The following is an 18,623-nucleotide window of genomic DNA, read 5'->3' as shown; positions in this document are numbered from 1 at the left end:
TAACTTCTGAGGCTTTGCTGGAGAAGTTCCAAGGAATAAATATCCCAGGTTTAGACCTGGATGAAGCTAATTGTCTCTCTAGGATTGCATGGATTAATACTACTGACACCTCTTGCTAACCTGACAGATTAAGGTACATGTTGATAATTGTAGTAGGATCCAGATATTCTGGAAATTGAAAATCAATCTATTATTTCCCACATAGTTACTGGACAAGTTGTGTGGATACACTGAAATTTTGATTTGGTGAAAAATAAGAATATTATAATACATTAGTTTTTAGAAAATAACTTTGGATCAAGTGATTTAGTCAAACTAAATTAAAGTAGTGATAGGTTTATCAACAATGCTTTTGATTTTAAAGGGCAAATCTTTGTGAAGTTGACTGTCATGGTGAGCTTAAAAGCTCAGTTGAAGAGTGGGCTTTGAAAGTTTCTGCATCTTTTATTTCATGACAATGGGGAGTTTGGATTGAGTAAATGGGGAGATGTGTTTAGGAAAAGGTTAAGGTCAGCAGGAGAGAATTACAGCCAAATGGCCAAGAATCAAGCTGAGATAGATATTGCAAAGGATATTAATAAAAATAGTAAAAAAAATCCCAAACAAACAACGAACCAACCAAATAAAACCCAGAAAATCCCAATATTAAATACTTTTGGTATCAGGAAAGTGAAGAAGTGGGTTTGTCACATGGTGAGGGCAGGACAGAAATAAATACAGCCACTTTGTCACCAAATGATACAGATATTTGCTTTTGTTCTCAGAAGAACCAGTGAGATATACAGAGAAGAATAAAGGGAGCAGAAGACTAATTTCTCAGACAGTTAGAAGTTGCTCAGCATGCTTATTTCCAAGAAATGTTGGCAACATTTCTCGGAAATGTGGTGTTTGAGGTAGGTGAATAAATGACACTAACTCTGAACATTCCACCTCAAGGCAAAGCAAAAAGAAATTATCTGACCTTACAGTGCACAGGACCTGAGGTGGTTCAATCCAGCAATGGGCTGGGCTGAAGGGGGAACTGGGATGCTTTTAGAAAACTGGGATGGTTTTAGAAGCTGGAAAAATTTCTTCCAAGAGCCATAGGTTTTGAGAGCCTAATGCTTCAAGAATCTTCTATGCAAGAGTCTAAAAACTCTGCAGAAATGTTTTAAAATTGCTTCACATTTGATTTTATTTTTTTTTTTTTTAGCAGTTTGAGAAAGCTCTGGAGAATAAATAGCTCTCAGAACAGGAGCTGGACCACAGGGGTCACTACCAATGCCTAAGAGCATTTACAGCATGAGGCTTTATGGTTTGCATTTGTGTTGGCAATTGTGATAACACAGCTTTTTTCTTTCCCAGAAGGGAGGAAAGCAGTCCCAGTGTTTTGCTTAGCTGACTGTATCAGGCTGATCCTGCTGGGTCTCAAGGTACCTGCCTGGTGTCCCTCTCCCTGAGTGTTACCCAGCTCAGCAGGATATTGAAATGTTCTGCTTTTCCATAATATGCAGCAGTTCCATACATTATTTACCTCTGCTCTGTTGTTTGGGGATTAATTTAATCTAAATTATAAGACTAGTCCCTCTGCCCCATGCCAAAGATGTTCATTTTCTGGGCTTTTATTAATTCCTGATGCATTTTAAAGAAGACAAAATTATCTGTAATGCAGAAAACACTCAGAGGTTATGTAATGAGTCTCTCTTAATTTTCCTTTTCCTGAAACAAAACAAAACAATAACAAAAAAAAAAAACAACCCTTATCTTCTCTACAGAGAATATAATTTTGCAAAAAAATATAGTGACTTTTCTGAGGTGCCGGGTTAACTGATCACAGACGAAACCCAGCTGGTATAAGGGGAAGTTTTCTGTGGTGGTGATGAGAGCTGGAGCAGCCAAGTACTAATTTTCTTCAGAGAATTGTGCGTGACTTGCACAGATTCATTCTGAAAAATATTCTGATAGTCTCAATGTTCAAACTGTGAAATGGCCAAATTGTATAAATCAGTGGCTTCAGACCAGGTCACTGGTGGGTGAAAAAAGGTGCTGAGACTGAATGGGTTTGATTTACTTAAAGCAAAATAAAACATACACTCACCAATGTTTTTTAGTATGTGAAAAAAATCAGTGGGAAAAAGAGAAATAGGCACATTTTAGTTTTGCTAGAAATGAAAGATCCTGCCCAGGTGCTTGTTTGGTTTCTCGTTGTTTGGTTGGGTTTTTTCTTCCCAGAAAGTGAAGAAGACTTTTAATTGAAAAATATTGAGAAACACCTGCATGAGCCTCCAGTGAGAGAAAACTGATTTGGTTTGCAAATTCATGTGGAATATTCTGTTGCTCTGTGTAGCACATGGAGAGGAGGGAGGCAGAGCATGTTTGTGTTCTGGATTTTTAATGTCACTGACCCTCTGCCATAGAGATTTTCCTGCAGACCCCCTGTGATTTCTACAATAGCAAAGCCACCACCAACTCAGCTGCAGAAAACATTCTGTCCAGACTTCTCCCATTCAGCATCCAAATGTTGCTGGGCAGTTAAAAAAAAATAAAAGAAAGAAACAAAAAACAACCCCTCAGACACAGAAGATGTCTCTCATTGTATCAGCAAGCCCACATTGTGTCTCTGATATTTTGAACAAGCAACTTCCTCTTGTGTGGGTTTGCTAACACATGGTAAAACAGTTGCAAGAAATAAAATATCCATGCTATTATTTCAGAAATGTGAGTGCTGAAAGGATGGTTCTCTCTTTTGTGGTTCAGAGGAGTTCTCACCTTCTAAAAACTGTTGGAGATGCACAAAGATTTTTTTCTTTCCTTCCATACAACATGAATGAGGGGAAAAGATCTCAGTTTAGCCAGAAGCATAAGAGCTACCACAGATGATTGCCTGGTGCAGAGGGATAATATGGATGATGAGAACTCAGTAACTTTATTGTGTAGCTGAACTATTCCATAATTTACACAGGTTTAGATAAAAGGAGGTAGAAGTGCCTTCAGTTTGTTGAGGCATTATTGGCCAAGTTGACCCCTGGCTATACCCTGGTTTTATAATATTTATCAATCTTTTCTTCTGAAGTGATGTACTATCACACATACATATAAATATTTGAGATGAAACATGAAAGTTGCCATTTTTTCAGGGGCGTCCATCATAGTTGTGATTGAAATACTCTTCCTCTGAACAGAAACAGGAATTTTCAAGGCTAGAACTTGTTTCCTACAAAGCCCCTGGCAAGCAAAGCCATAAACCATTTCTTGCTGACTACTGTGAACCAGAATTTTGCACTTACACAACCTTTCCCTTAACCAGGCTGCTCACATTTCTGCAAGCTCATGCTGGTTGCAGACCAAATAGCAGCTGAATTTTTTGTCTCTTCTTACCAAAGGGGTGACAGATGGGTGTGATTCTAAACAATCACACAGTAAATCTGGGAAAAAGGTGGGATCAAATCAGGAGGCTTTTCCCCTACTCCTAGTATTTTAGTTTTAATGAAGCTGCAGCACATATATAGAGTTTAACATCCCCCAGCAGGCACACAAATAAGGATTTGCACAGGTGATTTTCTGCCTGGACTTTGGCTCATCTCCTCACTGTTGTACTTCAGTAGGCAGCAAGAGGAACCCTCAGCTTAAGTTTACAGGTAGGACAGGAAATTGCAAGGTCCCCAATTAGTTATGGAAGTCTTCAAGAGGACAGGGAGGGATGGGGAGCTGGCATAATTCCAGGAAAAAGACTAGAAAATGGTAAATTCTGGGTCATCCAAGGGCAGCAGGGAAGAGGGAAAAAGCCATGAAGAGCCCAGGGAGCTGTGGGTCACTGTGGTGAGCAGCAGGGCACTGCACAGTGGATTTGGGCAGTTTTGAGCTCTGCTAAATACCTTTGCCCTGCTCCAGCTATGCCATGACTCTGCTTTAACTCCTTCATTGTAAAAACCATTTTATGCCTTGCATTAAGATATGGGAAGATGCCCACCAAGATGGAAGTTGTGTCTTTAATGGCTCTGAATTTCCACTTCCTGAAGAACAGAGAAAAGCCACTGAATCTATGATTACTCTGTACCCATTAAGTGGAGAAAGACGACTGATAACCAAATAAATGGGATTCATGTCTTATATGAATGGAATATTGGAAATGACATTAAGCATTAGTAACAGGTCAAACCAGAGAAGGCACTGAACATAAGAAGGGACTCTGCAGAAGTGCTTATTTTGAAGACAATAAAAGAAGGTTTCAGAGCGATTTGGCAGGTCACAGCCTGATGCTTCAGTCATCTTGATGGAATTCTGGCTTCTTGCTGCTCCATTTTTTTTTGCTGCTGCCACCAGATGAAGGCAGGAATGGGAAGTGCTTAGGAGAAAAGGATCAGTCACCTCATTTCTGTGACACTTCCCAAACACAGTGGTCTGTAGCTGGGATCAGGGAGCAGAAGCAGGAACAAGGAACACAGCTCACCCATTCCAGTAAAGCAGCAGGAGGATGAGGAAGAGAAGACCTGGAAGATGAGAGAGATGGATTTGGAAAGCCACCAACTGTTAAACCCTTTCCACCTGCTCAGCTACTTCAGATAAAGACAAAAAATCAACTGGTAAGTGCAATCCTTTCAGGACCACATAGAACTATGAGTGAGGGGGCTGAGCTGCGAACAGATCAGGTCTCAGGGCTATGAACCTTTTTATTTGTTTATCTCCATGCTTTCAGGAAACCAGAGCAGCAGAGCCCAGAGTGATGTCTGAGGGAGATAAGCGACACAGGCAGCTCCTCCTCATTGGTGATGACCAGTTGGGTCTGAATGGGCCTTTAATACCTTTTAGAAGCCAGAAATTATGGGCAGCAATTATTTGCCTCAGAATTTTGCTCATTTCATCCTTCCTGACTAGCAAAACTTGCTGTGCTTTGTCTGTTCTTCCCTATTTTGGGATTCTTAGAGGTACCTGTGATCTCGTTGCCCTCCTCCTGTGGGATCTGCTGTTGAGGAACCATCCCAGCTGTGCTTTTATCTGAGCACAGAGCTTCTGGTATCAGCATAACCACCTTCATTAATGTCTCATAGCTATCTGTCTGACCTGGGGTCCTGGAGAGGCTGCTCTTTTAACCCTTGTATTGCTGGGGTTTCTTTCTGGTGATTTCAGAAACGCATTTCCATTCATGCCTCATTCCCACCAGACTTATTTCTGTTACAAATCTCCACGTAGGAGTAACTTCTCCTTGGTGGCAGACATGCTGTGTGTACTTGGATTCCCTACCACTTCCCAGCAGATATTTTAAGATATCCCTGGGTTTCTTGTATTTTGTGTGGGGTTTTTTGTTTTGGGTTTTATTTGTTTGTTTCTTTTGTTGGATCATTGGTTGATTTTTCCTCCTGGTCAAGGGTTATCACCTCCATTTCAAGCAGTGATTACAGTGGCCTCCACCCTAATTTCAAGGCCTGTCAGACAAATTACTTCCTAGAAGTGGTGCTGGTTTAAGCACTACTGCCATGAGCTCTAATGCTCCCATGCCTACCCTCATTTTGCCTTTTTTTTTTCCCCTGCAGTCAGATCAGCTTCCAGTTTTTGTCTCTCACGGGGCTGTGAGGACACTTGAGTCAGCCCTGCCTGAGGGGCTGCGACAAAAGGACGGACATCATCACATCCAGCTTGTGCAGCCATGGCCTCAGAGCTCTGGCAGCTTTTTGGTATGGACACTGCAGCTTTATAGCAAAGAGGAGAAAAAGAGAGGCAAAAGAAAGCCAGAGAGATTGGCTACATGATGTCCCACAGCCCTGGGCCTTGGTGTTGCCCAGTTGTACCACCAAAACAGCCAAAACCCTACTGCTTTTTCCACAAAGACCATGAGATCACACTTGTCGGCCAATTCTCCCCTCAAAACCGACCAGTTTTCGCCCAAATTTGAGAGGTGACAAGACACAGAGATAGTGAAGTTCCCATGTGTGTCCTCCTGTGGGAAAGACTGCAGCCTGTGCTGGCAGCCACTGGGTCTGTGACCCTTGGGAGGGTCAGTCTGTGGTCAGATGTCCAAACAATCAGCACTTCTGTGGCTTGGGACTGGCCACAACAAAAACTGCCCCTGCCTTGGTGCATGGGAAGAGGTTGGAGGTAGGATAAGCACATCCCTGGGATGCAGTGATGAGGAGATTGTGAGGGATGCTGGAGAAATCAGAGGAAAAAGGTGAATAGCAGGAGATAAAGGAAGGTATGTGAGTTTGTGGGCCCCACCTCGGGCAACTCCCTGAGGGCTCCCCTGGCAGGGGAAACCTCCTGAAGCAGTTCTGGGTCAGGAAAAGCAGATGCACAGGACTTTTTTGGTCTTCAGGTTCTTATTTTATTATTATTTTATCATGACTTCAGCACACTGTCTGCACCCAGACCTTGCATGCATGAAAACAGCACAAAAATAGCTAACAAGCTCATGCTGCAAGGTCTTTTTAAGTCTAATCAAAAGCTAAACTACCCAATTAAGAAGTTACACCTAGATTATTTCCCTTTCTAACCCAATAACTGACCCCTAAAGACCCTCAATGCAGATTTTTCTACCCAATTACAAGATACCACCCAAACCCAAAAATAAGGAAGAAGAAGAAAGAAGAAAGGAACTTAAGACAACACCCTGCACCCTCCATCTTGTACCTATCTACAGTATGTTAAAAATCCTAAAATCTAGATTTCTCACCCACGTGACATACTAAACTACTCTCTACAATTTCTACAATCTATTTCACATTTTTGTGGTCTCTAGTTTACTTTGAGGTTTAGGAGGCCCTCTCCATGAATGAGGGTCAAAGTCAGTGTTTTCCTGGGAGTCAGAGCATCCCAGGGCAGACAGGGGAATATTCCCTCTGCCCTGGGTACCCACAAAGGTAGAAGGGTATACTTTGTGAAGAGGGAAGTTTAGATCAGGTATTAGGAAGAAATTCTTTGCTTGTGAGGGTGGTGAGGCCCTGGCACAGGTTGCCCAGAGAGGTTCTGGACAAGTCATTTTTGGAAAGATTGTGATTTTCACTGTGGGTGGTCACCCAGCCTCCACTCAAACATTTCCACTGCTGATAGTTGTTTTCTTCAACAAGTTATTGGTTCACTATTAGCAGCACAAATTAATTGTGCACTTTTGGGGATGTGTGACCTGCTGACAGTTAGAGTCAAGTTTTCTGCAGTTTAAAGTTTCTTGCCTGCCCAACAGGATGCACAGAGAGAAATATTACAAATATATAAAACACGATACATTGCCTGCACAGATTAACTGGTCTCCAGGTACCAGAATTATTTACATTTCTTATTGCCACTGTTGTGCTTTTGTGACATCCTGCTCAATCTTTATAGTCTTACAGCAATTACTGTCACTGCTTTAGAGTTGAGGCTAATGAAATTCTTGTGGTGGCCTCCACCATATATAACTCACCATAAAATTAAGCTGGACATTTATGAAGTTATACCATCAGTGCTGTAAATAAGCAGAAATGTGAATGTGCAGGTGTATTTTGCTAAACTAGGTGAATTAACTCATTAGAAAAAGAAAAAAAAAAAGCAGTTAACCAGTCAGATAAATTAATGCAAAATTATTTTTATACAAAACAGGCAAAGTGTAGAAATAAAATTGTACCAATTACAGCTGCAGTCCTTGCAGTTCAGGATGGGTCTCTAGTTCGTTACTTCAATTTGGGAATACCTGCCACCAGAAAGTCATCATCACAGGTGAGAAAAAGACCAACATATATCATCCTGACATCCATCAGTGTTGCAGTTTGATAACTTTGGTGCCCTCTGGAGTCCTCTGATTTCAACAGTCCTTCAGTATCTCTTGGCACGAGGATGAACTGTTGGAGGATTTTGTTTCTAGTCCCAGTGCAAGATTTTCTTTTTGGATTAACAAAGTCCTGTATGGTTTTTACTCTCAATATATTACAAAACCTCCTTCTCAACACAGCAGTGTGATGGTAGTGGGGAGGCTCATTTCCTGGACATCAGAGATAAGACACCAGATGTACTTTGGGAAAAGTCCACTTTTTTTAGAAGCAGGTCCATGTGCAGCCTAAACAAAACTGAGATTTGTGACCTTCAAGCATAAAACCAAAAGTTAAGCCAAGGTTTGTTTAGATTTGGGTTGAATTGTAGCTCCGGAAAAGAGGAGACACCAACAATATCCCACCATTGGATTGCTTTCCCTTCACTCAGTCCCACAGAGGTAGTGGAGAGTTATTATTGACTTCTGGAAGATTTTTGGTTGTACCTGGAAAATTTACCACAATTATAAAGTCTCTGTAGTAAGTAGTAACACTAAATAAAAATAAATGTTCCCTGACCTTTTTAACTTGTGTATTTCAAAGCTACTTTGCAAAGCAGGGAAATAATATACAGCTATAGCAAAATGAAAGAAAAAAATCCCACAACAGTGAAAATTTTCAGACATATTTTTCCTTTCCTCTTGTGATTGCATTTGAAAAACAAAGCAGGGAAATTCTCTGAAGAGCCTTGAATAAAAGCCAGTTTTAAAGCAGAATCCTCCATATGGATCTACTGAGTTGCAGGCAGTGAAACCCATATTACCCCCCAGAAGAAATGTCAGAGTAACCCCTTCATAGATATTTAGCCCTCCCAATTCCGCCCTCTGCAAAACTATGTATGAGCAGCCTTATGCCAGGCATGTTAAACTCTAATGTGTGACTGCAACCCAACAACAGGCTTACATGAATATTATGAAATTATTATTTACTTTGCAGTAATTCCCAGGTACTCCAGTCGAGAGCAGAGCCCCCATAGTGCTGCTGAATTGTAGACTGCAGTTCAATTTAAGCCCTGAAGAGCAGCTTTCTAAAGCTAAAAAGAGAGTCCCCGCTGCTGTACAGAAGGAAGTTTAATTGCCTTCTGCTTGGGTGTGCTTCATTGTCCCCACTGAGGGCACAACCCAGAGGAGCAGGGACAGAGCAGGGATAAATCCAAGGGCTTGAGCTGCTTCTGGGCACCTGAATTCCTGAATATTCCTGAGAAAGAATGGCTCATAGCCTGACAGCAGCATGCTCTGGGGACATCCAAGAGACAGGGATGGTGCCTGGGGCAAGATTTGGGGCAGCAAGCAGGGAATCATCAGCATGGATTGCTACAAATCACCTATTGATTGTGCTGAAAAAAAGCTACTACCATGATGGATGCCAGGATGATACATGTTGCTCACCTGTATTTTGCCAAAAAAAAAAATTAGCTAACCAGTCAGAGAAATTAATGCAAAATTATTTTTATGCAAAACAGGCAAAGTGTAGAAATAAAATAGTACCAATTACAGCTGCCGTCCTTGCAGTTCAGGATGGGTTTCTAGTTTATTACTCAAATTTGGGAATATCTGCCACCATGAAGGTCTTGCCTGCTACCATGAAGGTCTTGCCCAACAGGCTCTCACCCTGGGAATCACAGCATTTTAAATTGAGAGAGAAAAAGGGGAGTTTGACTTCACTTTTCTGCCCCCCCTCAAATTCCAGAGAGCTCAGACACGGCTGCTTACACAAGCAGTTACCTCACTGTTTAAATGACAAATTAAAGCTCCAGGGTTCAGCAGTCAAGGGCTGCTTACAAGTACCCCAGTGCTCGATTTTGATTCATGTGAGCTTTGCAAATGGAGCTGGTAGAAATGTCTTATTCCCTCTTCTCTCCTTGGCTGTTGATGTATAATGCTGTAAGCTGACTGCTTTGATGCAATTCTGGGAGATGAGGAAAACAGATATGTTAGAAAATATTCCAAAATACAGCAGAGTGTACTGGGGTGGAAAATGAGCTTCAGTCTGATACAACGTTCCTCCTCAAATCTGACTGAGACAACATTTTTGTCTGAATTTGTGAAAAGTGCATCATTTTTATCTTCCTAGGTGACACAACAGCAGTTTCACTACTGTCCCAGCACCCCTGCAAAATCCTAGCTGTGCTTTTGGCACTGCTGCTTCTTGCTGTGGCTCACAAAAGAGCTGTTCCACCAGTGTTCTTCAAAATCAAAGTCAAAAATAATTCTCTCTAAAGAGAAAAAGATGTCACATAAGAAGAGATTTAATTAAGCAATGGGGATTTTTTTTTTTTTTTTTTTTTTTTTTTTAACTGCAGAGATTTGCTTGGATAAACATCTTTTGTGCACAGTTTTCCTGGGGGCAAATCACTGCATTTAATTTGATTTTAAACCTTGCTACACAGTCAATAATGCCTTAAGTCTGGAAGCAAATCTCATGAAGAGTGACTTTAACCTGAGATTTCAGATCAGTTTCCCTAAAATTCAGATGTGAAATCCTTCTCCCCCACAGAAAAAAACCCAAATAAAAGCAGTGTGCTTTTGACCTAAACTATGTTAAGAAGAAGGTTATTTATGTTTGTTAGAAGTGACCAAACTCTGCTGCTGTTGTGAAAAGCTGCAAAAATAAGGTGTGAAAATAACCCAAAGAATTATCTCTGTGTTTTAGTAGTCTGCTTTTATATGTGGACATATAATTAATATCCCAGTGATGGTCACTTATGTTTGCCCAAACCCTTGGGCTCAAGACTCTGGAGCAAAGTTCTTCTACCTGCCTTGGATGGAGAGGGAGAATAGGAGCAGAAATGGTCTTTTATAGAATTTCTGTCCTGATTTTTTAAAAATTAAGGCAGATCCCAGAGAGGTTCCCACTTTGACTGCGCAGTGCTATTTGTCCATCTCAGTGTGTGACTGCATTGTCCACAGGAGTCCAAATCTGTGTTCACTTATACCACAACTGGATTAAGCTTCCTTCCTCTGAAACTTTTCTTTTTCTAAACCAGCAGGTGTGGAGCTTTTAGAATTCTCTTCACTCTTTGTCCAATTTCATCAAAATTCTCTTAGCACTCACATTATGGTCTGTTTAGCCCAGACTGTCAATTTGTGACTGGTGGAAATCTGGAAGCAATTCTTCCTTAGTGTAAAGTGCCAGGCTTAAATCCAAGATTTGATGGATGTGACAGTTAATTTCAACTGCAGATATTTCCCTTTGTCATGTGAATAATTTCAGTTTCTTTCTGTTTAGATATACTTGAGAAAAATCTCTCCAGAACATTGTTATTTTACTGGTGCTGCTCTGCACAGCTCTGGGTCTGTTTCTCACACACATTTGTGATTTCAAAGTGAGGATTCCATGAGGATGCCATAGTAAGGGGCTACCAATGCTTTGACAAGCAGTTCCCACCAAAATTTACTGCTTTAACTTGTGATACACCTTGCTAAGCACCTTAAAAAGAGGAGTTAGCACAAAAGAGGGATTTGCAGATTATAAATAACATGGAGTTTTGATTATGTGGGGTAATCATCTATATAACACAATCCACCTTCCCAAAAATCTTATTTAAACCACTTATTTGGGGGGAAAAACCACTTAAAAAACCCCAACAGAGCAGCAAAGAAACATAACCTTTGGGGGTTTTTTTAGTTTTAAGATTACCGGAAATAGGAAATCCACTATTACATTGCTACAGCTTCCTAATAGATTCAAGAAATGGGAATTCAGTATTAGTACAGCTTGGTAATAGTTACCTATCCTTACATTTCAGACTTTGCAATGTCATTTTTAGTTTGAGTTTATAGTTTCATCTAGACAATTGGATGTTTTTGTTTGGTAGGTGGAAGAGCCTTCACTAATCAGATTTCTGCTCCCCTGTAGGTAGATATTTACAGCCTATCATATAATCATCACACTCTCCTTATTGAGATAAACAGGCTGAGCTACTTAAGAAATCCCAAATCTCATTTATTACCCAGTCATCAAGAGCTGATTTATAGAAAACAAGACATTCTTCTTGTCATGTCCTTGATTAAATACCTCCTCAGACATGAATTTGTGCTAACCCAGTGCCTGTTTGGTGGTTCTTCTTTGCCATTAGCTGGTACCATGTTGCCCTCCTGAACAATTCAGTCAGGTTTACTTCCCTTGGGGACAGGTTCTCCTTCAGCTGCAGCGAAGCCACTCTGCACAGGTTTCTGTCTGGAACTGAATCCTTCACTTGTGAGGTGTGCATGGCTTCCAGAGCTTGTGGCTGTCTGAACTCCTGCTCCTGATTCAGAAATTATTTTTATTCAGTGCCTCTAAATTGGTCTAAAGTCCTGAAGTTTTGTAAATGTTGTGTGAGTCTACTGCTGGTGTGCACCAGTGCAACTTGGAAGGCTGTATGGAAAACTTACACCATGAGGCTCAGCCCCAGGAGAGGGAGAGCAGGACTTCTGTGCTGCCTGTGTTTGTCTTGGGAAGGAAATTGGTTTCCTTATTGACAGAGTGAACTTTGCAACACCAATCTCCTCTCTTGGGTGGTCAGATTGCTCTTCTGAAAGGAGTCGTGACTGCCTCAAGGTTTCCCTTGAGCAATCAACAGTTTTATCTCATACCACCCTCCCCTCTTTTTGATCAAATGTATTATCAGTTTTCATTTGCTTCCTAATAATGACTTCTGGCTGTGCAGAATTCCCCAGACCACCTCAGCATGTGGTCCTCTGGTCACCCCTGTGGAAACCCAGGGCACAGGGAATATTTCTCTGTCTGCTCTGAGGGGTTCTGACCCCCAGAAAAGCACTGACTTTGCCCCTCATTCACGGAGAAAGCTTCCAAAACTTTAAGATAAACTGGAAACCACAGAAGTGTGAAATAGATTATAGAGAGTAATATAATATGTCACTTAGGTGAGAAATTTAGGTTTTAGGATTTTCAGTATGTTGTAGATAGGAACAATATGGAGGGTGGTATAGGGTGTTGTCTCAAATTCCTTTTTCTTCCTTCTTCTTCCTTCTTCTTCATGGGTTTGGGTGGTATCTTACAATTAAACTGAAAAGTCCGCATTGTGGGTCTTGAGGGATCAGTTATTGAGTTAAAAAGAAAAATAATCTAGGTGTCACTTCTTAATTGGGTAGCTTAGTTTTAGACTAGGCTTCAAAGGCCTTGTAACAAGAGATTGTTAGCCATTTCTGTACTGTTTTTCATGCACGCAGAAATACATGCCTAATTTAAATTATTAGACAAACAAATGTCTAACAAATTTAAATTTTAATAATTTAAATTATTAGACAAACAAAGGATTACTCACTCTCTTCATCTAATTGAAAAGCTTCAGAAAGTATTTTTTGGATATTCTGATTGCTCAAGTAATGTAACTTCTTCATATTTTTAGAATTTTCCAAGATTCTATTGAGCTACTGGGTAAGAAAATCTTTCAACTACACTTACTCTAGAACTGAACAGTATAAACAGTGGACTGAAGTTTGATAAGATAACAATAAACAGAAGTTGAAGTTTGAAAAAGTCCAATGCATCTCTTGTTCCTAACACAGAACTACTCCAAGAGAGCTTCCCTCATCAGAGGAGCCCCCAAGGAGTAACCCAACTTGGGGTCCAAAACACCATACACCCTCACCACACAAAACATCATCTTGTCCCCTTGGCAGCCAAGGCCACCTCCCTGCCCTCCCCTCTTTGTGATTCATTCCTCTGCACCTTGAATTTTGGGAGGACATTGGTGCTTAGAAAGCATCCTCTGCCCTTCCATTTAATGGGGACTATATTTTGATTTTAACCAGTGGGCGAATTCAGGGAAATGGCAACAAAACTGCCATATACTGTGTAGATTTACTGTAAATATTTTTGCATATTTTCTGATGTAGGATATAATGCAAAGTGTTTAATGTAGTCGAAATGGAGAAGAAAGAAAGAGAGAAGGGGGAAATTTTTTGTGGAGAGAGTCGTACTGGAGAGCTCCTTGGAGCTGCCTCCTGCTCTGCCTGTGCTGTGTCATGGCAAGGCAGAGATTAGAGCTGCCACTGCTTGACACAGCTGCACAAACACAGCCAAATCAGAGCCCTGATTGCATCAGTTTCACTTAATTCCTTTTCTTGATTTAGGGGAAGAGGAAGCAACATGAACATGACATTCCCTTCCTCTCTCTGACAAGGCAATTACACTGAACGAAGCTTTCTTAATACCTGTCTTAATCACTTTCTGGCTGTATTGCTGGGTTTTAGTTGTTTTGTTTTGATTTATTTTTGTCAGGACAGAAGCTGCCCTTAAACCCTTGACTTAATAAATTCAGACTACTTTGAAACACACATTTTGCAAGCAGCAGCTGTAAAATTTAATGCTGCAAAGGCAATAGTTAAGTGTGTCTATCTATTATGATCATAAATGCTTATGATCTTGAGACAGTGAGGATAAAAAACCTTTAATTCAAGATTGCAGGATTTTTTTCCTTATCTTGGTGACATTTAAAAGCATAACTTAAGGAAAACTCCTCTCTTCTTTGTCATCTGATGGTGATGGCCAGAAACTCCTGACACAGGTACAACACTTGATAGTCCAACATTGCTTCTGAGCCTTTGAAAACCTATTAAAAACCCAAACCCAAGCCACCCAAACCTGCTGCACCTCTTCATCACAGCCAATGCCAAGGAGCAAGTCTGAGTAAAAACCAGCTAAAGGAAGGTAAAGGAAGGTAAAAAACCCCCTTCCATGCAGACATCCATGGTTAGAGTGTCTGTATCCCCCCTTCCCAATAAACAAGGGCTGTTTGCATGGACTGGAGACACAGCCAAGGCTGTGGGGCACTGCTGGGAGCACCTAAAAAGGAAGAGCAGGGTGGGTTCAGCACACTGAACATCCTTGAGTTGATGCCTTGTGAAGGCTGACCTAGAACAGAGACTGGACAGAGCTAAAGAATAAAGTAGGGATTTATTAAAAAGCCTCCACAGATGCACCTTGGGCAGCACAACCCAAAATGGCCACAAAATGGACAGCTGGTCACAGGGTCTCACACTTTGATAAGTTCTGCTCCATTTGCATATTGGAGCTAATTGTCTAATTGCAGCTTTAGCCCAGGCAGTCCCATCCTTCTTGTTTTTCCCTCTTCAGCCCACGGTGTTTGTGCTCTTGGGGCTGAGATTTGGATCATTTGTCCTTGGTCCCCAGCTAGAAAAGGAATTGTTTTTTCTCCCTGCTCTGTGAAGAGAGCTTGTCATCCCCTAATATGAAGCCCAGACTCACACACTAAAGCAGAACACAATCTGAGGCATCAGAGTGAATTTAGGGTTGCCTTTCCATTTAATCAGTGAGGCTGCCCCACAGGGAGATGTGGGAGGATTTACTTAGAAGGCACTCAAAAGGCACAGGAGGCATTTTTTTCAGGCACAGACCCCTCACTGTGCTTTACAATCAAAAAATTAACACCCACTAAACCTAGAAAGATTGTTTACCTTCCTCTAACCAAGTTCAGAGGTAGGTAAATAAACATTGAGATGTTGGTGTGCATCAGTCACTGATTTAAAGACTGCTACCACAGCAGAACCCCAGAGTCCTGAGCAATTAAAACCAAGGAAAAATTACAGAAAGCAGAGCTTCAAAGTCTCCAAGGAGTAACAGAAAACATTCCCTTTGTTAAATATGTCTTAAATTTAAAGCAAGGCAAATAATCCATACTTATAACAACCTACCTTGGGATCTTTTTGCCTTCTTCTTTCTCCCTCTTGGCATAATTTGAGCTGATCTCATGCCTTCTAATGAGCTGTCTCCCAGTTGGAAATGGCAACTTTTATAGTTTTTCCCAAAAACCCATGTTCAGACTGTCTTATGAAACACTCTAATCATCAGTACTTGTTCTGTAAGCTGCGTAGTGGATGGAATATATTGTAAGGAGGTAATATCTTGTTGATTGGAAAGAAAAGAAAAATCAAGGTATTAATTTCTGCTCTCTTTCTTTCTCATACTTTCAGTTAGCCCTATGACTGGAAAGCTGGTCTGTACACTCAGGCAACAAATGCTTGCTGATCTGTGACATAAGGATTTTTGTTTGTTTCATGTTCCAAACCAGAAGGATTTGCTTTTCCTTTGTGTTTTGTTGCCACTTAAATACATATTTTTTCTCTCTTGAACAGTAACTGGGCAGCTGTGAGTCAGGTAAAATGTACCTGCATATTTTCAGGGCTGTATGTGTGTCTTTATCCTATGTTTACATTTCAACAGCTAGAGTTTTAAAAGCTCTGCTGTGGGGAATATTCCCTTTTCAAGTTCTGTATGAGATAAAAAAAAAAATGCCTTTCTTATAGGCAAAAGTTTTTCATGGATTAGAAATTGTAGTAGCCAAGAATTCTAAATTTGAATCCATAGTCACTTCAATCATCATTTAAGTGATTGGCTATTTACTGATATTTATACTCAAGCTTTTTTTTTGTTTTGGCCCTTCATCCTTTTGCTATTTCCATTTGGAGAATTTGGTTATTATTGCATTAAAGCCATTAAAACAGGTTGCTTTGCAATCATACATAATTTTACACTTTCAGACATTTTTCTTGTAAACAAGATCTGTGTATGTACTTACTAAATTAATTACCTGCTCTAACATACATTTATCCAAATGCTTAATTTTTGCATTCCTAATGTACTAAGTGATATAGTGACAGTAAAAAAAGAAATTTATTTTGATATGAATTCATGCCAAGCACTTTTGATAAAGAATGAAACTGAAAAATATGTGGGAAATCAATATTTCACATCTGTGATTTATTTGCCTAGAATCTTCTCTGGTACCTGCCTGCATTTAAATTATTAGACTAACAAATTGTTATTCACTCTCTTCCTCTAATTTAAAAGCTTCAGAAAGTATTTTTCAGATATTCGGATTGCTCAAGTAATGGAACTTCTTCATATTTTTAGAATTTTCCAAGACTTTATTCAGCTACTGGATAAGAAAATCTTTCAACTAAACTTATTCTAGAACTGAACAGCTGCTGATTTTAATATTTTCCAGGTATTCACTTTTTTTACCTGTTTCATGTTTTGATGACACAGAATTCTGTTGAGATGACAATACAACTGCAGCAAAGCAAGAACACACTGCTTCTTTCACTCTTGAAAGTTCATGCAGCTGGTGAGACAAGTTTGGAAATATCAGCTCTTGATATCACTGAAGGCAGCAAATTCTAAAGATGCTTTTTGGAGACATCTATATTTTTAGGCTTGTTTTAGATATAACCACCTTCTCTTTGTAGCAGTCTATCAGTTAGTAATTAATGTATTTATGGCAACCTCCTCCCATCAGTGACAAATGTATTTGGTGCAAAAATGCTTGAGCTTCACACAGTCATAGTTGGAAGATAAAGTTGCAATACAAGTACCAATATTCATGCTTAAATGCACCACAAATGGAATATTACTCTTTCTTGATGAGTGCCCATAATGAACACTGCAAGACACTACTATGATACAATTGCATACTTCCAGCAATATTGTTGTTTTTCTTCTCCTTCAAACCTTAACTGAAAACAAACAGTTCCCACATCACACAGCTGTCTCCAGATCCTCACTTCCAAACACCCATTCCAGGCACACTGGTGACTGCTGTGGGGCAAAAGGGGTCTGGAGTTAACCCCTTGTCTCCTGGCTCTCCCCACACCCATATTTGGCACAGGCAAGAGTCTTGCAGTGCCCAGAGCCACTGCACTTTGCACTGCAATGTGGGAATGCCACAGTTCCTAGTGGGAACTGCCCTGCTATCCAAGCAAGAAGTCTCTCAGTAGCCCTACAAGCTGTGTCTCATCCCAAGAGCCCCTCATCAGGTCTCAGGGTCTGGGTGTCGAGGTGACCCCAAGAGTGTAAAAGTTCTCCCAGCCCGTGCAGCCAAAGAAGGAGTCGGAATGCGCAGGATCAGCTTCTCAAGGTTGTTTATTTTTCCTTATCTGTAACATTCTTTCTCTGACCTGCTGAGCTCTGTCCAGCAGGTCGGCCATGGCATTCTGTGTCTTGCCTTGAGCAGCATTTACATTTTATACTAAAAACTACGTATACTATATTTACAATAATGTGCCAATATCAATCATTTATGCTAGACAGTGTATCTCTACCTTAAACCAATAGAAAAGTGTCACCATCACACCAAGACATGGAGGACAAGAAGAAGGAGAAGAAGGCCAGGACATACCCAAATTCTTCCAGTTTGACCCCTTGAACCCCTTATTTTAAAACCCTAAAATTCTACTTTTTCACCCTGTGTTAATTCAACTACTAGACTACTCAAACTCTCATGGCTTGTAATTCCTCATACAGAGTTGGCAGTTTTTTCCATGGGCTAAAATCACAGATGCTTTTGTCTTCATGCCAGGGTCTCCAAGCCCCCTGCCAGGGTCTCAAGACAGCCAGGGCAGCCAGGGGGATGTCCTGGACTCTGACAATCAGGGTACTTGTATTATTGTTGTTGTAATTACTATTGTTGTCAGGGAGTCTTGCCCAAGGTTGTGTTTCAGAAAAACAAGAAGAAAGCAGCAGCAGTTTCCCAATATTCCAGCACAGCATTGCTGATTCCAAGGCTTCTGTGCCTTTAGTGAGGCTCGATTTGGTCCCTCATCCTGGAGAATGTGTGAAGCAGCACATCTGTGTGTGTCTCCTGTGCTGATTTCAGAAGCTCAGTTTCCTCCCAGTGGTTTTTGGTGAGGCTGGTTGAGGTTCCATGTCTGGGACAGTGTTCTTTGACACGCAGCTTCTCACTAGACTCTTCTCCATTCTCGAGTGATAATTTGATGAATCCAGGGCTATACAAGAAGGTCTCTGTTCTCAGACTGTGTCTTACTGGTGTGTTACAGAAGAGGAATTTCCTTTGCTTCTTGCAGTGCTTTTATTGGTATCTCCTCGCAGACATCAAATGTGAAA

This window comes from Taeniopygia guttata, chromosome 1 (genome assembly GCF_048771995.1).
Source record: "Taeniopygia guttata chromosome 1, bTaeGut7.mat, whole genome shotgun sequence".
In the NCBI taxonomy this organism is placed as follows: Eukaryota; Metazoa; Chordata; class Aves; order Passeriformes; family Estrildidae; genus Taeniopygia; species Taeniopygia guttata.
Note: the sequence above shows the minus strand (reverse complement) of the source record.